Source organism: Hylaeus volcanicus, chromosome 4 (assembly GCF_026283585.1).
Source record: "Hylaeus volcanicus isolate JK05 chromosome 4, UHH_iyHylVolc1.0_haploid, whole genome shotgun sequence".
Lineage (NCBI taxonomy): Eukaryota > Metazoa > Arthropoda > Insecta > Hymenoptera > Colletidae > Hylaeus > Hylaeus volcanicus.
Genome location: NC_071979.1, coordinates 5,664,792 through 5,673,613, shown reverse-complemented (window position 1 = coordinate 5,673,613; position 8,822 = coordinate 5,664,792).

Here is an 8,822-nt window from a genome sequence, read left to right as displayed (position 1 = left end):
GCTTCATCTTACATTACTGATCTGTGTACAATCCATTTTGCACCATTGCTGTTATAACATCAACTTCTCCTGGGTAAGATTGTCTGTTTGTATAAACACAGCCATACGAGATAACAGAGCGTAAGTCGCGAAAGAAACTTTTAGGACAACCCCCGAGCAAAGGATAAGTAGCGACTTGAATTATCTCGTGTTGAAATCTTCAAGCGAATTTTTTGGTCTAGGTAAATTATTTGCAATTGCATATGAAATCACACTTCCGTAACTAAATCATCACCATCATCAAACGGCAAATCTCCCAATCGAGTGACCGGAATAGAGACATTACTGTATTCCCATTGTAAAGAAAATACCCCCGCGTAGCAAGGACCGTGAAATGCGGACACTTGTACGTAGGTAAATGGCAGAAATACGGATATTCGAGATTCCATAAAGTCTTGCTGCGTCCACGTGAAAGGAAGTCCGTAGGGGGAGGGGGGGTTGAAGGGTGCACACTGCGTGCAATCCTTATCGTGCATCGCAGAGAAACATGATTGAAGCCAAAAAAGAAAGCAGAGGAACGAAAGAAAAATAAAACCGTATGAAACGAACGCACGGGTTCACGGGAAAATAAGACCTCGCGAACATTTTGCGTCGGCCTCGATTCAATCGACATGCCCTACTCCCCCACTCCCCTTTTCGCCGCCCCACCGCCCTCAGTCAACCGGCTTTCAATGTTTTTTTTTTCTGTTTTTAATTCTGCTCGAATTACCTTCCGCGGTATTTTTTACGCAATGCCCTCCCCCGCAGAGAAAGAGAGAGAGGGAGAGAGAGAGAGAGAGGGAGAGAGAGGGAGAGAGAGAGAGAGAAAATTCGGATGCACGCGAGCCACGGGCGACGGTAATTTATTATTCGCTGTTGGGCCACCGACTCGATCCATACAGGGTGGCACCGGGATACGCGCACGCTAGCAGCCGTTTCGAAAAGGGAAAGAGACGGAAACACGTGGTTTGAGGGGGCGAAAGGGGGTCAGAACGACGGAGCAGTGGTCGCTGGCAGGCGTGGGTGGGGGGTAAAGGGGTTGGCGAGGTTGAAGAAGAGGAACAGAGACAAAGGACCGGGGGAAAAATGCCAAAAAAAGAGGAACGGGAACACACGCGCGCGCGAGTCGGTGTTTTATTGCCGGCGGATTTGTCGTATTGACCGACGGTGGAAGGGGGACACCCGGGGTTGAAAGGCGGAACAGGGGGTTGGAAGATCCAACAGGAATGGCAAAAGTGACACTCGGCTGCCGGCGGTCGATAAAATCGGCTGATTCTGGCGTTGTATAAATGATTTCGAGTTAGATAGCAATCGCGGGACAATTTTGGAACGCGTGGACACGCTCGCCTCTCTGCTACCAGGACATGAACGATACTGGAACTTCGTTAAGCGACGTGTTTTTTTTTCCTCACGGAACGCTTCAATTGAGGATTCCAGGAGAAAAGGGATTGTAGCACGCTCGGAATCGTAATTGAGATTTTAGCAAGGCTTCTGCTGGCCCATTGTTTCTCTGCGTAGGTTTATACGTTTACATGGCGAGACATTTAAAACAGGTCACCTGAATAATTCGATTATTTATAGAAATAGAAGACGAAGCGACGAACAAGAGTTGTTTGATTTCGAGGGGCACGTAACGTGGTGCTAAAAATTTTTTTATCGGTGGGAACCCACCATAAAGAAAATGAGTTCAGTAAACTTGTTCACGATACAGAGAACTATTACTTTTCTAGGACTGATTTTCTCCTGGAATCATTACTCGAGTAAAAGCAATTATCTCCAACCCGAATTGCTTCTCGCTATTAATATCTATTTTTCTCCCTAAAAAATACAAGAACCACGCGTTCAACCTAATAGATTCAGAAGGTCCCCTGGGCATCCAAGAAACCTGAAATCGTCATTAGGGTGGCACAAAAGCGAGAAAACAGTCGGCACGATAGCGACAAAACGACGACCACGCTAAACGACACGCGACAATCGACGGGGCATAACTAATTCGTGAGGGCGTCGCCGTTGGATGCCGGAAGCTCTTTAGAATCTCGCCTCGCAGACGATCGCGAGGCGTGGGCGTTATAAAAATTACACGCATTTCCATCTGGGATAGCGATACCATCAATCCACAAGTCTCAGGAATAAAAGGAAGGCGGAATGAGTCCCGCTGTGAATCGTCCCGTTGATTCACTGCTTGCATCCCCCGTTTTTTGTGCCGACCTCTCCTTTCCCATCTCGCACGACTTCCCGGCGCTCTCCTCGTCGCGAGCGGACTGCACTTCTTTCGGGACTCGCAGAAAGAGAGATTGAAATTGCGGATTAGAGTCTACATCCGACGAGAGATCGTGCAGGGACGAATTGAAGACCCTTCGACCCCCCCTAGACGTTGAACGATCCCCCTCAATACGTGTAGAATTATACCAAAATGATCGGAGAGGAACTGTGGGAAATTGTTCAGTACAATAAAAATTGAGTATCTTTATGGAGATTCGAACGAAACCTATTATTTTTTATATCTGCTTGTTTGTAAGATTTCCTAGGAATTTAATTTAATTGTTTCGTTGATCATTGCAGTTGGATTGATTCATTTTTTGAACATCTTTGAGCGATTAATTTGTTTTAAAAGTATTAGTCAATAAATCATTTAATCAGATTCAAAATAACTCCGTTCCTTATGACTCGTTAAAAACTAGAAAATTCTTGAAAATAAAATTTATGATGTTTTCAACAACTTTAAATTGTGCAATGGACACATCTATAAACATTCCTCAATCATAATAGTTGTTTTCATTATTAGAATGTAGAAAACGATAATGCCAAATTAATGACAACACAATTCCTTAAATAATGTCAACACCATCAATTGAAAATGTAAATAAATCGTGTTTCGCAACGATGAAATATAAACGTAATAACGCACCGTAAATTCTAAATAAAAATTTTCGTTACGATATGTACGGAAGCAGACAGATCCTTTGAAAAAAAATAATGAGTACAGATTCAGTCTCGATAGCGCGAGATGAGTTTGAACGAACGTGGCTCGACTTCACGCGTATCTCGATGGAAGTATTCTCGTGGCAGACTCGAAGCGCATGTTATTCTAACAGCGACGCCCGGCGTCGCTATCTTTCGCGAAGGAAAGATAAAAACAGAATATTCGTCGATACGCAGACGCTTTTTCAGGCAGTAATGGAGCTGTAACTCATTAAAACCTCGAGATGAAATGGTTCTAAAGAAAACACTCGCGTCACGCCGTTCTGGATTTTCCTAAGCGACTCTTTTCAACAAAACTCATCAACATCGGAGTGTACGCTACAGCTTTTACAATAATAAAGTAACCCTTTACGGCGCAACTAATAACTGAAAAAACCGAGGACGAGACAACGCCACCGCGACGTTCGTATTTTTTCAATATCCCTCTAATGTCTCCCACTGCACGAACCCGAAATGGCATTCCGGTGCAAATACTTCGCGCCGAGAAGTGCAATTTCGTTTCGGGGACAAGTGCATTTTCGTTGATTGTAAGAGCATCTCCAGACATTTATTTACTCTCGATGTGCGTTGTGCTTACTAACACATCGCTTCGAAAGAGGAATATAAAGTAATCAAAGATTTTGATAGTGCTGAAAGTGGAACGAAATTAGTAAGAATATATGGTATCGGGAAATTTACGATTACAGATATTAAAATACACCAGGGGAATTCTACGCAGTTGCTAGCAATACAAAATTTATGTGTCTTAGCGGCTAAGATGTAACGAGACCCTTAGATGTTAGAAGAAACTCGATGTTGTTCATTTCTATTTGAATAGACGATATTTAATGCGAAAAAGAGTAATTGTTCCGTTATCCGAAAATTCCACTATCCGGCCACTTTTGCCTCCGTATTAGTTCGGATACGGAAGTCTCTACTGTACTTTAATTTCGTCGACGCTCGCAGTATTGGTAACAATGGAGCGGCAACCGTAAGCTATCAACCGTAACAGAATTGCGAAAACGGTGGTCTCGTTCGATCGACAGGTACGTCAGCAGAGAGATAACAGGGAGGGATCTGACCTATGGTATGGATAGGATGATTCAAAGTTATGTTAATTAAACCAACCGCCATTCGAGCGTTTGTGATCACACGTCAGCAGCGAAACGGTGATTCGTGTGCTCCCTCGCACGGGTTCTAACCCGCAATAATGGAGCTGATTCATTTTAAACACCGGCTTAACATAGAGCCCGACGAGGACTGTTTCGATACACGTGATCAAAGCGTGGGCCGATCCTCCCGTCGATTAAATAGCCTTTGACGAAGGCCAATTTGGTAACGAACGGCTTTCCAGAAATTAATCTTCAGTCGCGGGAACATAACCGTCGTGCCACTCCCCGATGACAGGAAGGATGATTGCGCGCCGTATAAATGAACGAACGGGGACGACTTGCGAAAACTTGGACGATACGCCTGAGTAATTGCCCCGACGGCTGGCGAAGGATAATTAAAAATAATCACCGCCGTCGACGTTCACCCGGCAGCGACAATCAATTAAATAGGTCGCGTTTACGCGCGAGACGCAAAAGCACCGAGGCTCTCCTCTCGTTTTATCTTCGTCCTGTTACCGCACTTCTATTGTACTTTTGCTACCGCGTTCTTTCCCGTAATTAGCGACTTTTATTAGAAATCTGAACTTTCCTCGAACGACGATCTTCTTGATCATTTTTCAGTCCTGACGCGTTAACGCTGGTGCAAGGTCTCGATTGTTGGGGTCGGACGATCAACCCTTTATTGGTAACTGGTACTCATTGTTAACACTAAGGAAGGGAATTTTGTATTTTTAAGTTTCTACACCTATTTGAAAAAAAGTGAAAAAAAAAGACAATGCCTAAGAAGTTCTGTCCTCTGGCTACACAAAGCAATAATTTATCTATCGGATTCATAATGTATGATAGACTTCGAATACTTCGAAGCTGTCGTGAGAAGATTATTAATTCTACAGGTCAGATGTTCTGAAGCAGGCTGTGTATTTGTCATAGGTTCTGTAGCTTAGTCCCACCAAGGTTAGACGACTTTGAATAATGATTCTGGATACTTACGCTATGCCGTCGTAATAATGCCATCTAGGGTTTCAGCCTCGATACAACTAGAAGCGCGCCGTGGAAGAGAAGAGGTAGCATATGCAACATAATCCGACTCGTATATTCCTCAAGTGATATAAATCTCTGTCGCTGGTTGTATACCTGGCACAAAAAGTTTCTCTATATTGTCACGAATACGCTGATGCCATAGTCAGTTAGCTCGCATCAACCGGAAGTTGTAATGGTCTTTATAACGAAGCTGAGTATCGCGATCCTTCGAGCGCGTGGCGAACTCGCGAACTAGTGGCGCTACAGGTTGACACAAAGTGTAGATGCGCATAAATCCAAAACAATGAAGAAAGGTAACAGTAAAATATTGATTGCACTGTTTCGAGGATGAGATATACTTTCATTTAAATCCACGGTCCACTAATGCCGTCCAGTCCTGCTCTATCCTCTTGTTCTCACCATCACAAACTAATCAAAAATTCTAAAGACCTCATTGAGGGTCAGTTCCCAATTAATATCGACCGCAATACCAGAGCTACACTGAAAAACAGGCTTCGCGAGTATGCCATAAACTATCGCTGGCCGTCCCGTTATTGTTTTTCGCGTCGAGTGAAACTGCACGAAAAACGTGGTCTGCGGTCTGACTGAAAACAAATGAATTGCGACGCAACAATGTGGTTGTCCCGTGAAAGGAGAAGAAAACAAAGACTGCGAACAGCGTTGGAACTATCGAGTAAATTTTCCCTGAAACCTCCCCCTCGACATAGCGATCCCTTCAGCACCAGATCTCCATTTCTTTCGACGATAAGCTCGATATATTGTTTCGACTGAGATTCTCCGCGGTTATCGATACCGTGTGTGCTATTTAAACAAGAAACGGTAGGTAAGCGATCGACTCGCTGGTCTCACGGGTACTCCGGAGAATGGCCGAAACGTGTCAGAGTGGGTAGAGAGGAATGGCATTCGTGTCGCTCACACGGGAAAGCTGAACGAAGAGGGAAAGCCAGCCGTGGGAAAGAGCCGTGAAAAAAAGTAACGAGCGTGAGTGAGAGAGAGAGAGAGAGAGGGCGCGACAGAGGGTGGCGAGAGGTTGCAAGGGGAAACTCTTAACTCGGTCCCAAGTTCGACTTGAAAGGCTAGAGTTTCCGTCCTTCAACGGCCATCGCTCTTTAAACGCGAGGCAGAAAGACTCCCGTTCAACCACCCGTTTCTCGAATACGTACAACTGTTCTCGTACTCGAAGGAAAACGCCAGCTCGACTGGTTTCACATGCGCGTACTCGGTGTGCATGATGTTTCAAGATCGAACGCGGCCATTGTGCAACGTTCATTCGATTCTCCGCGAGTGGGTGGATCACGGAGTTGGGAGCGGAGAAGGTTGAGTTGGCAGTGGAATCTGCCGACGTTGGTCAGACATTGACCTCCATTAACCTTAGGGAACGACATGGATTACGATTATTGTTTAATTTTCAATATAGGGAAGTATATCTTCCAATGTAGGTCATCTGCTTCAAAAACTGATCTTAAATTACTTTATTTAAAATCACTGCAATGTTGACACATCGTTGGCCAACAATTTTGCATAGAAGCGACTTCATGTTACCAATTATTTCGTAATCGAATGTGAAATTAAAACAATTTAAATAAACTCCAATAAACTTTACTTATATATTACCAACATAATAGATTGAAATGAAATATTTTACATATTTCTTACATAACTATAACATTTTTTTTATGTCGCCCTGGGTTTCACAAATTGAAATAGATAATGCAAGTGCAAACAACGTGTAAACAATTCGCACACCCTCGCGCATGCTAAACGATCGTAATTTATGAAAAAATTCCAAGCTTAATATTCGAAGCTTACCTTTCCGTACGTTTAATATTAAAAAATATGCGTTCCCAACAATTCCTTCCTCCAAGCAGCTTGTCCCTCTACTCGTTCAATTAAAATATTTTCATGGACGGGTCACTTACCTCTATGAACAGGTTCCATCGAACGGGGTCCCGAATGAAAGCGGAAATCCCGTCCTCCAACGTTGACTCTCACACGCCAAGTCGAACGCCCGTAAGATGTAAACAAATTCCATGCCGTCGTACAGGAGCACGGAAAGTTTGTTGCGCGGCATGAATTGGAACCAATTTCAATATTGAATGCATGTCACAACTTCCAACACGGAGCGCGGCCGTTTAAAACGTCTCGCGCCATATACACAACCGAAAGCCATTTTATTCGCGGTCGTACCGAGCAAAATACACCCCTCGCCTACCCCTCACGGCTTCTGCCGCGCGGGAAGAATTCACTTTGCATTTTTACATTTCGTCGAGACGAAGAAATCGACGCGGGTCTACCGCGATGAGATGTATCCTTCAATGGCAGCCTTTCGTCTTCGTCCTTCGTCCCACTCTTCGCCATTTAAGGTGCTCGTCTCTTCGACAATTCAAATTTTAATTCAATTACTACGACAACGCCCCCGTCGGCGACGAAGATGGTGGGTGAACGACGACGACGCTCGTGTGTCCCCTATCTTCTTTTTCCCCCGCCACCTTTTTCCACCGGATCTTCCTGGTTTCTCTTTTTTTTTCCCGCCACCCACCCCTCTGCGAAATCTGAATTTAATTATGACCCTTCACGTAGCCGTTTTACTCCTCCGCCCCTGGCGTCGCTATTCGTGGCCTATCTCGCTCTCCCATCAGCCGCTTTCTGAACGCCAAGTTGAGTCTTTCTTCGCGCGCTCCTCGTCGCTCTTCCCTGGCTTTCGGTGTTTCCTATCCGAGAGCTAGGCGATCGTAGACGAGGGAGCGACGTTGGGGAAGCGCCTTAAATTTTAAAGGGCGTTTAACCCTACAATGGGGGCGGATTGAAGACTCGGCGAGCCGATATCTGTGGAGAGACAGGGCTAGAAGCGCGATCATTTTTTTGATTGGGTTGGGTGACTTGTTGTTGGGTGACTGTGTTACGTTTTCAGTTGATTAAATGATTAAATGATTAAATCCAAGGAGAATTTCAAGCGGTAAGTTGGCAGTTATGTGGTTTATTTGATTAGGAGATCAATGTAAACGAAGTTTGACTTGTCACTCAGTTGTAAAGACTGGGTTCGGTGGGACCGAGACAGCTCGGGTAAATCGAGATTCATCGGATATTGGACAGATACAGTTCAAAGTGTTATTTATATACACAATTAATATTTTAGTCGATATTGGATCCGGCATTTGAGATTTCTAAATTTGGAGTTCAGATTTAGAATCAGTGACCTGAGAAACCCCCTGTATACCGAATTTCATCCAAATCGAATCGCTTTTCGTATTTTGCTCCGCATCCACCATTTTGAATGTATAAACTGTGAGTTCAAATTTGAAATCAGCGACCTCAGAAACCCCATTATACGAAGTTTCCTCCAAATTGAATCACTTTTCGCAATTTGGTCCGCAATATTGCATCCGCCATTTTGAATTTATAAATTGTGAATTCATTTGGAATCAGCGACCTCAAAAACTCATACCAAGTTTCACCCAAATCGAATCACTTTTTGCAATTCGATGTGCTATATTGGAGCCGCCATTTTAAATTTGTATATTTCGAGTTCAGATTTGGAATCAGCGACCTCAAAAACCACCTCATACCAAGTTTCATCCAAATCGAATCACTTTTCGAATTTGGATTCACCGACCCCAAAACCCCCTGTATACCAAATTTCATCAAAATCGTTCGAAAGGAAAAATAGATACGGTTTTATGTCTCCTAAAG